We start from the raw sequence: 15,641 nt of genomic DNA, 5'->3' as shown, positions 1-15,641 counted from the left end.
TGACTCGATCGTTGAGAAATCAAAGGAAACACGAGACGTAACCTGTTTAATTAAGAACTTCGTACGATAGAGTTGGTATATAGCCACGTTAATGATTTAGTCCCGGCGCTACCGCTTTTCGCCGATGCCATTTGGCAATCGTTTCCTTTCGTTTGTTCGAATGTTGTACTGTACTGTTTGCTAGTAGATGATTTTATTTTGTTAACAGAAAAATTATTAGTGTCGGCATTGGATTATTTACACAGGACACCAAATTATCCAAATTCGCACTAAAATTATATGAATTTATTAGATAAATTTGCATGGAATAAATAAACCGGAGAGAGGATGAAAGCAATATGAATCCCGGAGGATGTTGCGTAATTTGTTATTTAATATTGTATTGTACATTCCTGATGGTGAATAGAAGGAACATACGAGATCGGGAATCCCGACCTTGGATTTCGCGCGACGGAGCCAACACCGTGAAGCACGGGGGAATATTAAATCCAATCTGACACGAAATTCAATATCGTATTATTCGAAAGAAATCGAAAATATAGCTCTTGATGCAGCGTATTACGTTCCGTGCACCGTATTACGTCCCTTTACATCTCTACCTATGGGCGCACAGTGGCCTTTACAATCGCACGAAAATATTCATAACTCGATTTTCAATTTGCGCGTTGGAATACCAGACGCGATATATCCCCGGTTTATCATGCTGTTTCTCCCCCGGGAAACTTTTATTTCATCGCACTACCAGATAATTAAATATATAAAAAAAACGGTGCTGTTGACAAGCGAAATAATAAATCGCGTTAAATACACCGAAATTGAGAATACAGCGTCCAGTTGGAAAACATCGTTTATTAAATCAATCCTGGCCCCGATGTAATCAGAGAAAGTATGAAAGCTCCATCTGAAAATTCGACAAAAGCAGTTTTAAAAAGGGGACAAATTGCAACTAGGCTCGGGCCAAACGAAATAATTAGGACGCGAAAGACAACTGGAACGACGACGAATAATTTGCAAATTACTTTTTTCGTCTTCACAGCCTCTGTTTAAGATAATTAGCATTCATAAAGCGATGAGACAGCGTTATACCTGTCGTAAACTGGTTCCGGCAGCGAGATACAGCCGCGTCTTGCCACAGTCTCAATTAGCTCGGCTTCACAGTTCGTTAGGCCTTTTAAAACCGGTTTCCAGATCTGAATGTTTTCAGTGAGGATACGCGCATAACTGAACACGACTGATGAAAGGGTGAAACGATAAAGCATTCGAAGAAGGGTCGCTTCTTGAGTCGATATCGATTTAGATTGCGTAACATCCACTTAGTTGAACAATTCGGTGATGTTTGACATGGTTTGACTTCTTTAAATTAGCAAGCTCATTTTTCTTAGACGGTTTATCCCTCTAAACATAATATTCTTACATTTGGAACTTCTTGTTCAAAAGCTTCCGAAACCTTTCTCCTTGACAAATAGGTTCAAGTATCGAAGCTAAAGGATTTGTTATTGTACTTTTCAATTTTGGAGTAAATCTCACAAAGTATTTATACCTGAAACGCCAAATATACAAGCGTCCAAAACATTTTTCCCCCACAAACACAGCAAAATATCAAACTCAAAAAATTGTCTATCTAACAAAACACTTCTGTTCATAAATTATTTTATTGTATTCGCTATATACCTCAATAAACAAAACAATGAACGTTTCAGCGCGATCGACAGTGGTTGTAAATCGGGTTCTCGCTGGAGCAAAGATCCGGCCCGGGTAATCTTCCCTTATCAGAATGGATCGTATAATGCCTCGTAACGAGGATGCAATGTCAGCTGAAATCCCTGCCACGTAGGGCGGCTCTGCGGAGGATTGTTGGATTCGCAGGAATGACGAAACGCATCCTCCGTATGTAACCGTGTACAGGTGCACACGTACACTCCCGTTCATAAACTATTACGACACTTTTTGGTTAGATATAATTTTATAAAACACGATAATTCGTTTAAAGCATCAAACAAACGATTAACCGATCACCTGTACAAGATAAAAGCTTGTAGAACCTATTTGTAAGAGTAGCAAGAGGAATGGGCGATGGTTGTGAATTAAGAATCATACGTATCCTACACAAAGTTCCCTAACTTTGTTGGAAAAGTTTTGTAACTTACAACAGTTCGCTTAAAATGTTGATTGAAATTGAAAATTACGATAAAAAATTGGATGACACGAGTGCCAGGATTGGTTAAAGTAACATTCGCGAGATACAATTAGTAAAAATAAGAAGAAACTTAACGGTATTATACGCAAAGATAGGATTTTTGTTCTGACGTTGAACATACGAATTCATCTTAAGATTTCATGATCTTTGTCTGCCTGTGTAATAGTTTGCTTAAGTTTCAAATCAAATGATAATTGTTAAAGGCTTTAGCAAGTTCCTAATTCTCAGATTAACTTTCTCTAAGTGTTCCAACACTTATGAAACTGAGTGTACATACTCGATTCTGGCTACTAGCAAGAAGCACATGATCCAGAGGATAGTAGAGCAACAAAGAGGGTGAGTTTGGAGAGGGTAGGAGCGTAAACGGACGAGCATGCGAGGCAAAGGCAACCAAGCGGGGAATCGGCGGGAGCTAGAGCTGAATTAGCATGGCTATCTGGGTAATATATTGGACTGTATCGTTGGACACGACCAGGCAGAGCCACGTGATATACTGACACCCCGGCTTTTATTGGCAGTACGTAGTCCACCCTCTCCCTTTTCGGGATAGCCTCACCTCTGCCCGGCCCTTGACGCCCGGCTTATCCACTTTCCCTGTTAATCCGGCAACCGTAGTCCGGACCACCGACGCTAAAAAATGTATTCCCTTTCCATTACTTTTGCCATGCTTCCGGAGAGTCCTCTGCAACGACAGCGCCTAGCATTGGATCCCATGTCTAGCTATTTTCGAGGTTCGGCTGCAAGTGGAAAATAAATTTTGTCGTCAAACTGGAGAACTAGAGGTGGTTGTTCTTTGCGGTTTATTAGCATGTTGAAGCTGATTGATTGACCGTGCTGTGGATCTTCGTCGAGGGAATAAATAAATGTGGTTTAAATTGGGTCCCCTAAAGTGGTGCGTTGATGGTGATTGCGTGGATCTCTATGATTGCTTCGCGAGGAAATATGTGAATGAATTACTTTCACTCTCGTCCATAACTCACGAGACACTTGTACCTTTTAAATACATATAGACGAACGATTCCACGAAACGATTAGATGGTCTTGGTTATTTTATGTAAAATCGTCTAATGAAGAGATTCTTAAATAGAGCCATTCAAATATTCGTAATACATTTCTATGTCATGATTGTCAATGAATGTTTTAATCTGCTTTAAATCTTTATCAATCTATAGTATGTGAAGAAAAGCAAATAATTGAATAATCGACTGGAGAATTCATGGGAAGGTGTATTAAATAAACTGTTCACCTTTCTCACTGTGTGATTGATAGATACCAATAAAGCATACTCTGGTTTTGTCAAACTTGACATAGTGCGGCTGCGGTACTTTATCTGTTCTGAAAAATGTTGTATGTTACAGATTTCGGACTCGTGAATCTGGTAAATTCAATGGAATTTCGAAAAAATGAAATTCTCTAGAGTATTCGAGTAAATTGGAATAGTTTTTTTTTTTTTTTTCAAAATTGAACGTATAATTCTATTTTCTATTTCATTTGGTACTTACATCACGTTTATGGCTGTGGAAATAATTTGGTATAATATAAGAATATAAGCGTGGAAATAAGTCAGTGAAATGGCGTGAAAAGTTAACCGAGCACACGCATTGGCGTGATCGCGAAGCTCGTGACTTGGCTATCGATCGTCGACGGTAATTAACGCGCGGTACACCCGAGAAAAATCGAAAACGATCAAGCGTCGGTACACGCAGCTAACTAATTACCCGCCGTGGATCGTGATTGCACCGCTTTGTCAGTCTCTCTGACTAGCCCTCGTCTAACCTGCATGGATTTGCATTCTGATATTTGTTTCGCGAAAACGTCGCTCTATTTTTAACCGATATCTCTCACGATCACGCGCATCAACGGTCTAATAGTTTACCGTGACACATTTGCTATCTGTCTATCTGATGCTTGTCGCGCGTTTATTTGTCATCGGTGAAATTAGCACTTGTCCCTTGTTTCATCATTAATTGGGCAACTCGTATTCTCTGTGACCACAAGGTATTGTTTTCTATACTGAATTTCGTTATCTTCTTTTTTATTGATTTATTTTTTAATTGCATAAGTTACTATAATAGTAATAAATAATAAGTGAATAATATAATCGGAATTCAAACGAGTTTTATCATTTTTACAAAAATATGTTCGATTAGAATTCCTTAAGTTATCTTTTACGATTTTATTGATTTTGAAATTTTCATTCTTCGGTATATCAGTGACGGATAAAAATTTCTTAATGCTTCTTTTGAGTGCGATATAACGAAAGGGGCAAATATGAATAATTCTTGTAGTTTTCCAGTGAGAGTTGTTATTAAAAATTACTACAGAAAGACATTTAAAATGTGAGATTTCTTCTTTTTGATAATAATTGTTAGTTATTTCATTTTACATCGAATAATAATTTATTCATGACATGATTCATACTGTTCGAAAAGGACATAAACCAATTCCAAATAATTATATTATAATTTCAATAACGAATGATCTATGGCGCACGAAACGTGAAAAGACTAGGTAATCGACAGGTTAATTGAATAAATCGTTCCGCTTCGTTCCCTTTCTTTCAGTTTTATGAATTCAACATTTTCTATTTTTACTGACGCGACGCTTCGAATATTATGTTACTAACAAAGAGCTTCGTGCGTTACTTTCCAACAAAAGGTTATTTATTTCGCACAATGGATGACGCGTTTTTAACAATTTGACACTTTTTGTATCACCGGTTTACTTTGCAATATTTTAGTTATTGATGATATAGAGGAAATATTGCATGCAAAATTTTACGCCATAGAAGTGAAAAATTATTTTTTGAAGTAATTACCGCTGCATTCTTTTTTTTTTAATGGAGTTTAATAACGCTAATGGACATTTAGTTTGGCTACTTTAGGTGCCAATATCACCGATTGCTACTGTCCATCCTAACTCATTTTAAGGTTCAGTTTCTGATTAATCAATTCAATCCTATGAGTAGCAATTATTTTTATGTCAATTTCAATTTTTCAATTGAAACTTGTTTGGAGGAAAATTCTTTTTAAAATGTAGGAGAGGATCAAGTGAAACAGAGGATGATGACACAATCTGGAACTTCAAGGTCGCCGATCGAAGACCGAAACGAAAAACGTCGCGTCGCTCGGTTCTGACAGAAATCCGGAAAGCTCAGAGTGGCTCGTAAAGTTTTAACGTTTGTGGGCCGTACGAGCGTTCGAGTAAAATAATACGATCGGTGCGTTTCTGAAAAGTGGCTTTCCAAGGTTGGATCGCTCGCTTCGCGTGAATTCGTTCGGATTTTAACGAACAACGAAGGAACTTTGAATCGTAAAACTCGATCGAGAAAGCGAGAAAGAACGGGTCCGCGGCGTTGGCGGCGAGGCCGAGACGTTTCGGGGTCGTTTTAAAGCGAAGTAAATCTCGGGGATAAATCGGTCGCGTCGAAGACCAGATCGCAATAACGTAAAAGTTGTGTGACACTGAAGGCGGAGGCAAGAGACGCGCACCTGTGCCGAATAGCCCACCGGTATATATGTAACGCCTTACTTTGTTCGACTGGAATGTGTCGCACGAGACTCCATTCTCTTCGTCGATTTATTTTAGTCGAGGCCTAACCGTGCTTGTAGACGAAATTTGGATGTTAACTTTCTTGTAACGGTTCTACGAATGAGTTACACTTTGTTTGAAAGTTTATCAATATGATTATGGTAGCCGTGTCTTGTTCTAGTACTAATGAAATTTCACTACGGTGTACATGTAGCACTATGGTGTGAATAGTCGTCACCGATTTTTATATTTGAAATTTGTTATCTCTTTAAGAAAGAAAGATTTATAAGATTTATAAAAAGAAATATGGTGTTATATTTATAGCAAAATTGAGTGATAAAAAAGTAGAAATGATAAACAATCAAAGAAATATATACTTCTCATTTAGAAATGTACGACTGGATCCCACGGTGCTTTACAATAATTTTTACAACCATCACAATAATTTAAAAGCAATAAAATTGTAATGCATTCTGTGAAAAATCTGTTTTACTATACTTCCCTATCATAATACAATAAATTGGAAATAAAACGTCCTATATTGATTTCCATTGAAATTTAAATGACTTTAACCAGTGCGTTGAAATTTCCATTGCTTGTAGGTATTTTGCTATTGAAAATTTTACAAAAGGTAGCATGCATTCAAAGCTACTAAATGAGTTTTATTTGAATTTAGTAAATAAAAGCAGCCGTCCAAACACTGAATATTCTAGAGAAGAATATGATTGAATATCGATTTTATTGAAATACGTCAACGCATTATCAATACACTATCTTCTTCTTAATTAGCAATTAAAGAATCGTTGAGACGACTATCCATTATACCATCTCCTTCAATCCATAATTACAGCTTTTATTTACATTTTGAATATTATTTTTCGAAGATATCAAGCAACCGCTCACTTACACACGCCTTTTAAGTTTACGAATCAAATCTAATTCTCATTATCAATAACCGTATTATAAAATTCCTTACATACCTAAGACCATTAGGAAGATTTCTAGAAAGGAATAATATTTACGCATGCACGCTTTTTTCATTATGAATGCTTTATTTTAAGTAATAATTTCTAATTTGCCACTGTTTCGTTCGATTATTTAACAAATTTCGTTGAAATTCCCAAAAAATTCTACATAGTAACGTTACATACTTACATTCTTGAACAATTGCATTGCATAACGAATGTATTCATTGAAAGAATTAAATCACACGAACGCGAACCTAAACTTTACAAAGAAGAAGCTATATCTCTCGATAAGACTAAAATCGCAAAGAATCTTCGTATAATCCTTATTCCTCGGGCGACATATCGCTCACAAACCTCTCAATAGGATTATGACAAAATTGAAGAAGGAAGAAAGGAAACAGAAATCGGTTATCCAGCCACGTATACCAAGTAAAATGTTGAATAAAGAGATTGTGCGTGTACATGGTAAAAAGAAAAATATTAAAAAAAAAAAAAAGAAAACAAAAAGAAACGAAAGAAGGGAGAGCCGATAGAGTCAGGTGGAAAGATTCAGTCTGTTCAGTGACTAGCAGCGGGTTTTACACGCGACCTGTTTACACGACAATACCTTTGACACACTCGACTCTTGTGGTATCACGACTTCAAGCGACATTTCTATCTAGCGTGCGTTCTCCTTCAAATTGTACGTCTTCTGCACCGTGCGCTATTGTATTCTTTAGCAGCGTACCTTGTAAGAGGGTGTTTTCAAACAGAGAGTCCACCGGTGAGGTAACGTTGAATCGTTCGTCGAGAACGTCTCTCGATTTTCAAGCTCCACGGAAGCACGGGGAATTGTTCTCGGGATGTGTACGAATCGACGCTCTGACGACTTGTTACTACTCTTTCGACCAAGTTTATTGTCGACCCCAACAATGCCGCGCCTTTATGTTTGCATGAATCTCTCGTGGTCACGTGAGCCATAATCTAAAAATATGTTTTTCTGTAGGAAATTGGATTTTTAAATTATTTAGACCTTTGATGGTGTAATGAAGCACGATGAAGAATTTAGAATGGTGCTTATGAACCTCCTTTTTTCCAGTTATATCTAATAATTTATATACTTTGAGATTCTTTACAATATTTTAAAATACTTAATGATTTCTTATAAATCGTCTTACAATATCCTAACATTTTTATCTGATATTTCTTACAAATTGTACAAGTTTTTAAGCGATATACGATTTTATTTTGTTTTATGCAAGATGGAATAAAAGTGAATATTTTTAGCTGTACGTTTGTACAGGGAATAAAGTTCTTGTGCGCATCTTGTTTACATGTAGAATATGTTTGATTCCGTACCAACAGGAGGTTAATAAACATTCGTACCCGTTTCCCATTGCATTGTACGCTTTCTACATGCTACACCATTGTATTCTTTAGCATCGTGCTTGGAAACGACATCGAATGTAAGTATCCGTGCTATCGCGTTGGTGTTAACCAGTTACATCAACGTTTCTGTATGAAGATAACATGGTTGCTCTACAAGTGAATAGCAATTTTATTCTTCGTTTATTGGTTTGTGGTATTATTGAGTTTTCTTTACTGTAAGAAAGTACAATACTACTAATACCTTTTTTCGTTGATATTTTATTTGAAAACATATTTATCATAAACTTAATGAACGATATATAGAGGTAGAAAAATTACATATCATCACGAGATCTCAGGAAACAGAGAGATAAGAAAATAAGCATTACACCATACATCTTATCTGAGCCGTGGGACCTGTTATGAACTAAAAATACAACATGGGTAATTCCACAGTTACAGAACAACGGCCCCACGGTCTTCGAAATGGTCGCGAATCACCACAGGCAAATAGGAACACGTTGTGGAGAATTTTGCATCGTGGGACATCCATATAACTATAACAATGGCTAAAAACCAGCCTCAAGAACCATAGCCATAATGTCATAGTCGTATTAGTCGAAATCCCAGGATTCAGGGTGACTTGATCTGGTTTGATCATCCGAATGAAAAATTTACGTTTCATTCCATTAAGCATAAATTGACCCCACCTTGGCTTCGATCTTAGGATATTATCGATTTAAATGTAACTGAAGACGAAATCTAATCGAATCATCGTACTATAGATTCAACTCGTTATCAAATAAACTACCATACCGTTACTTAAATATTTATATCGTAGATTTTTTACTCACTCTGTAAGCATGGCAGATCTGTAATATATCCACGGTTAAACGAAATCTGTGAGCGTTCATCTGGGAGATCGATATCGAACAGTTTCGCTCGACTAAAACGATACACAAGCAAACGAGAAAGAGGAAGTGAGAGAGAGAGAGAGAGAGGGAGAAAGAGGAAGGGGGAAAGGGTTGGTCTGTGACATCGGAGCCAGCTTGTCGAGTTTGTTCCCGATGTTTGCCGAATGCAGTCAAAGTGCATGTGAATTACCGCACTAACTTGGTCTCAACCTCTACGCTGTCAGCGTGCTACGTAATTAAAACATTCTTGTCACTGAGCGAAACGTCACTGCAAACAGAGATACCGATCATTTCGATTTGAATTCATTTGGTGACCAAATAAATTAGCATCAGGGGGCGTCGCATCAACGACTCAACAGGAGACGAAAGTATACGCAAAACGAACAACTGTTGAATGTTATTTTCGGTATAAACACACCATTCAAAGATCACAGTTGGAGGCATAGAAGGCATGAAAGAGATGGTAATAAAATTCCACGTTTCTATTTGAAAATATCGAAGGTATAAAAATCTTAGTAATAAGATATTGCACAGTGGAATAAAGATAAAATGCTATTGGTATTTTCCAATAAAATATAGTAGAATTATAATAATATGAAAATATATTTCGCACAAAAGAATAAGAATTCCAAAATTATTCGAATGAAATTCAGCATTATAATGAAGCAAATTAACATTTTTCAACGAAATAATGTATGAGTATATCTGGCATCTGGCGAAGAAATAAACTTTTAAAATAATTTCATCGAAATTCAGAACTGTAACAAAATATTTCACGGCAGAGTAAATTAATATTATTCAATAAATAATTGGAAATACAGAATCTCTCAAAAGGTAAGAATATCCATTGAAATGCAGCGTTGTAATAAAATCCCATGGTTCTACTTGAAAATATCGAAGGTATAAAAATCTTACGCGAATACAGTACGTAGGAGAGGATAAAAACAACCCTCGTTAATCCTTGGAACAGCCACAGCCGGACTATTCGCAACACATAAAACGCCCTCGAGACAGACTTGTCGCGCCAGGCTTTAAATGCGGTTCAACATTCCATAAAACATGGCACTCGTCATGGCTAGAGCACGCTCCTGAACCACCATGCACAGTCTGAGTACTCGACTGTCAGAGTCATGGGATTATTTATGCGGAACCTCTTTGCCCGATGGTCGTTTTCTCACTATTTATTGGCCCTGGGAAATGCGGCCTCTACGTTCGCGGACCAAATCCAGAATCGATTTCGACTGGGTCGAGCAGCTCCTTAACTTACAGTATCGTTACGAACAGGGAAACGACCCCAGAATACCAAACACATATTTTCTAAAGACAAATGACCTTCCTCTTATCGATCAAGAAGATTTCAATCTCTAGGAATGCTTTAAACCTTCCATTTCGAGAACCCTATGAATGATAATGGCGTTCTTCCGCTATTACGCATAGTATGTAGGTTAAACGAAATTGCTATCGGGACGAGCATTAACGACTACTAAAATAAAATATGTCAAAGATAAGTATTCCAATGAAATGATATTAGTTGAGGGTTACTATGGAATCGAGTTTCGATTCTAACTGTTCAATATCATGGCTTTCTATATAGCCAATTATTATAATAAAAATTTAGTTAATATTAATATCTGAATCGCTATATATTCGTACCATCTTTTGATCAAGTTTAATCCAATTTTTTCATAAGTTACAAGCAGGTGTTCATTTTACACTAACAAATTAATTTTAAGTTTGTAATCCTTCATTGAGTAAGTTAGGAATAGCAATATCGTACTAGCTAAAGCATTTTGAAACAGTGTAATAGGAGAAAAAGTTAGCCCATTTGGAAGATGCAATTCATTATAGTGGCCATTCTATCGTGTTATCCGGCATTGTTTCACTTGGTCAATATTGGGCATCCACCAATAGGGTACAAGTATTCCATTGGTAATTTAATTAATGTCGGTGGCAGAAGATTCGTGTCGAATGAAAGACAGATCCACGAAACTCTTTTGCCCTGGGAGTTCGGTCTTTTCTACTTCCTCCTCAAAGGTCAAGCCGCTTCTATTCTTCGCGAGGTTTTCTCATCCACTATCGGCTCGTCCTTCTTATCTACGAAAGTCCGAAAGGCTTTTCGCTTCTTTGATTCGGGAAACAAAAGACCGTAGATTGAAATTCGCTTGTTGTATCTTGGCTACCCTTCTATCGGATTCAACGTTATACTCCGATAAACCCGGCGTACTCGATTCGTGATTTGGATGTTGCCTTTTACTCTTCGATTTTTCTGTAGTGGTTTCGGGTCCCTTTCAAGGATGTGATCGAAAATGCCGCACGTGATCCTACAGGAGCCACTATGAATTCTAATCTCGTATTTAAGATGGAAACCAATACGAAGGGTTTCGTAGATAATGATTCGATTCCTTTTATTATAGCGAAATGTAAAATTGTGAAATTTTTCTTTATATCGAAGCTCATTGACTAACGATTTTTTAAATTAATTTGATACAGGATCAAGAAGTCATGTTTAATGTGAAATGAATACAGAAGCCTGTGTATAGGATTCGTAAATGATGATACGATCTCTTTCATCGCATCATAATTTTGTTTAATATTAAATTTCTCTATTTATCGGATTTTTTAATTAATTTAATGATAAATCAAAAATTAATGTTTAGCGTGAAATCCACTATTGAGGATCGCGTATAGAATTCGGGATAAATAGAAACAGAAATTAAATTCTTATTTGCCAAATTCTTATTCTATGGTACTATGTCCTATGTTTAAAATAATAGTATCAAATAACTGACGATGTGTCAATTTTATTAGAAATTGATTGTCAATTAAAAAGAGATTACATGATAGGAAAGAAGGTTATCGTGCAATTTTGTTGAAAAATTTCTCTTCTTCTAAAGTATGGAGAAAATGTTACAGTGAACGTTACAATAGCGTTGATTGATGTGTCGGTCAAGACTTCAATTAACAGAAAAGTTTGGTTAGTCGAGAAACCACAAATTTGAATTGTAGTTTCGAATTATATTCCGCTAATAAATTTCGACATTTGCGGGGCTTTGCAAAGTTAACTTCCAAGCGATTTTCCAAATTCTACCAACTAATATCGTATAATAGCAACGTATTAAATTTATGATATAGATTTGAATATTCCATCTTTTTATTACTTTCAAAAACACAGGTTCGTGCTTTTGTAATTTTGAAACGTGATGTAAATTTTTAAATTTTTATTTAAAAATACAACAATGTTAGACCAGAAGATATCAATGTTTCAATTGACATCGAAATCGTTGCGACAGCCACAAAACTCAAGACACGGTGGTTTTGAAATATGAAAAGCGTTTGTGACGGCGCTCAAAAATTTCATCGGTGCAAAGATTGAGAGACAAGCGACGCGAAAGAAAGAGAAGCCACGCTAGAACAATGGCCATATTGGAGAGTCGAATAAATGACGCCGATTACGGATGCTTGAGAAAATTCGGAACGGATAGCAAGGTTTGTCTATGCTAATTTATCGTACCATCACTCTCCTCTTGATCTCTGTATACGAATGTTCTTTATTCCTCTTTGTCTTTTTCGTCACTGACTCTCTACCTTATTAGAATATTTTATGTTCGAAATGATGAAGGGTAGGTTCGATTTAACCCTTCTGGGTTAGCTTAAGAAAAAAAACTTTCGTCGGTTCTTGAATTTTTATCATCATAGAATGCCTTTGCAGTCAAGCAATCAGTCGGATGAACTTTCTAAATTTTTTCTAAAAGTCTCTTCCTTCGCGCGAACTTTCGTCTCGAATCTTAGAATGTTATTATTACGACTTTTTCTTCGATGAGTTATGGGACTGGGTAATCTTGAATCGAATTAGTGAAAATTACGTTTTAGGAAAGTTGAACTGTTTCTTCTCCACGACGATGAACAAATTTAAATAATTATAAAACATACAAAACAGCAATTTAATTACTCGATAAATTTCTACATATAATACGTCATCATACAAAAATAGAACGTGTATTCAATAACTTCAAAGACCTATAATAGGTATACGAATTTGGAACAGCTCATTACCGAATATCTTTTCAAAATAATTTTTACTAGAATCAAAGATATTTATAGGCTGCAACAATATCTGTATAGATTGATTCAAATTATCGTAAAACATCGATTTATCGGCAAGCCAATCGGTTGATAAAATTCTACGTCAAAGTTTCTACAATCAATCTGACCATCAGTGCTTTGCACTAACAATATCGAGCAATTCGTTGGCATTTCATTCGCATTTCGTCAACATGGTGTCTTATAAAAGATGTTCGCACGGACCGTTTGCAGAAGACAATGGACAAGGGGCGATTCGAACGAATGGCTGCCATAAAGAATGTCATCGCGTATTCGAAGACATCGGGATTTTTCTTGTGTCCACAGATTCGGATTCGGAAAATCGAGCTACCGGGATAAAACGTTGTTGCAAGCTATGCAGAGCTGCGCAGCTTTGCTCTTCAGCCTTGGCTTCGATGTAAAGAGATCCCGTACGTACGGAGACGTATTTCACTGTTGAGAAGATTTCACGTGTTGCCCGAAGCTTCTGTTATGTGTTTACTTTTTGCATTAGCTGAGTTGAAGGAAATCCGGTATTTGCAAAAATATTAGATTTATGTCTGGAAAGAACGACGCGTCCTATTATTCGATGAACATGGTTTGATGGTTCGTTAGCCAAACAGGAGAAAGAAAATTTCCGTGTATACGCGTATGAACGTGTATAGTGGTTCACGATAGTAATTGTACAGTTACCATGCGAAACTTTTGTAAATATATTATGTATGTTAAAGGGAACTTTTTGAAATTTCATTAGCAGTGTAAATTTACATGGAAGCTACAAAATATGTATTGCAAACATGCACTTAGTAAAACTGTTAAATGAACATGAACTGTTAATTTGAACAAACAATTAGTCCTAAAGATGTTCTTACTAAATATCGTAGCTTATTAACATAATCAATAATTGTCTGCTCGGTGGTCTTTGTAAAATGCTTACGATAAATATCTTGTAGCTTATTAATATTTTTAATTGAAAACTTCTGAATTTGAAATACACACTTCTTCATGAGAATCTCACGAGAGATAGAAAAATTAGACAAAAAGGTTTCATTGTAACAAGGACCAAGTATTAGAAGCTGACACGTTCCGTGGAAAGGGATTACATCAAATTTGAATAAACTAGCTGTTGCTCAGACAGCGTGAAACTGGCGCGCATAGCCACAGCTCGAGTATGTTTGTTGCTCGTTTGCGGTGGCCTACGTTTTATGAAATACTGCTTGGCGAAAGTTCGCCGTTGGACCACCGAGTCGCTGACACCTGCAATCTGCGTTCTCAGTTGCATTCCAGATGCACGTCGGGTTGTCTTACGCTGCTAGGTGTATTTCACGATTACACCCACCCGCCTGTTTGTTACGCTACGCGACCCACGCAAACCGAAAAACATTCTCTTTTGTTCTTCTTCCTGTTTGGGGTTTAGAGTATGTTATACGATGTTCCTTTGTGGTTTAGCATTTTAACGGTGAAGTTTGTCCAGTATCATTCTGGCAATATTAATACGTACTATGATTCTTTTGGATATTGAAATTTCTTTAAACAAGCTTAGTTTTATGATATCATTTAATATATGAGGTACAATGTGAATAAATGTCTAATTAAATGTTTCTGTAAATTGCGACGATATGAACGACGAGATATGAAATTGTCTAACCTAATAGAATCTACTATTCGAGAAACGGATTAACTTCTTCATCCATACGGTTTCTTCTTTGTATGTATATCTTGTTCGATCTATTTTTAAGAACAAATCGAATTGCACGAGTTTTTTTATATCAAACTTCCTGTACTGAAATAATATTCCTAATTTAATCGTAGTATCTCTGTATCAGGCCAATGAATTGTAGGAATTAGATACATCGCTATTTTAAAATTATTAAGCAAATTCAAATAAAGATTCGAGTTAACTCGTCATTCAAATTTCTGAAAACATAATTTCTTTATTTAGGAATTGTCAATGAAATCGTGTCTTATTAATTAATTGTCGTGAAAGTTAGTTATCGTTGTAATGTTAATACTCGTTTTCTTTTAATATACTATAAATTAAGAAGTATAATATTGCTAACGCAAAATTACATTCTATGATATAATACTGTTACTTTATAGGTGCGTAATATCGTTCAATTCCATCTGGTCGATGAAACGAATCAAATGCTACGATATCAGCTTACTCATATCCGAAACATTAGAATTGCAGATAAATCACGGCGCGACCGAGCAGAAAATTATTTATGCTCCTGGTCTGTCTAGGGATTTGGAACTTTTAATAGTTCAGTGACGTTTGTTTTCCAACGGGGGCCGTGTATGACGCAACGCATATTGGGATTCTCGGTCGGAGCATCTTGCCACCTTATTTCCAGGAAAGTTTCACAATCGAACTTTCTTGAGTTGTTTATGACGTCGGTAGGTCGCCTATGTGACTGTCCAACGTTGAGTTACGGTGCCTAACTTCAATATTTAAGAATGTCAGTTTCTTCAAGTGTACGCAACTATCTGGAATCTTTCAAAGTCTCCCAAATGTCTCGCTAAGTTTTGCATAAGACGAAAATCATGGTCAAAGGAAAATTAAATCGATTACTTAGACAGATGAAAAAATATTATTTTTCAATA

At 36.3% G+C, this 15,641-nt stretch overlaps 1 protein-coding gene across 1 annotated transcript in view; it reads left to right on the top strand.

Moving 5' to 3' along the window:
- LOC122573008 (teneurin-m) overlaps positions 1-15,641 on the top strand; it is a 653,565-nt gene that overhangs the window by 8,751 nt on the left and 629,173 nt on the right. The gene's annotated exons all lie outside the window — the stretch shown is intronic.

This window comes from Bombus pyrosoma, linkage group LG11 (assembly GCF_014825855.1).
Source record: "Bombus pyrosoma isolate SC7728 linkage group LG11, ASM1482585v1, whole genome shotgun sequence".
Taxonomy (NCBI): domain Eukaryota; kingdom Metazoa; phylum Arthropoda; class Insecta; order Hymenoptera; family Apidae; genus Bombus; species Bombus pyrosoma.
The sequence above is the reverse complement of the archived record's forward strand: the minus strand, read 5'-3'. Positions and strand labels throughout refer to the sequence as shown.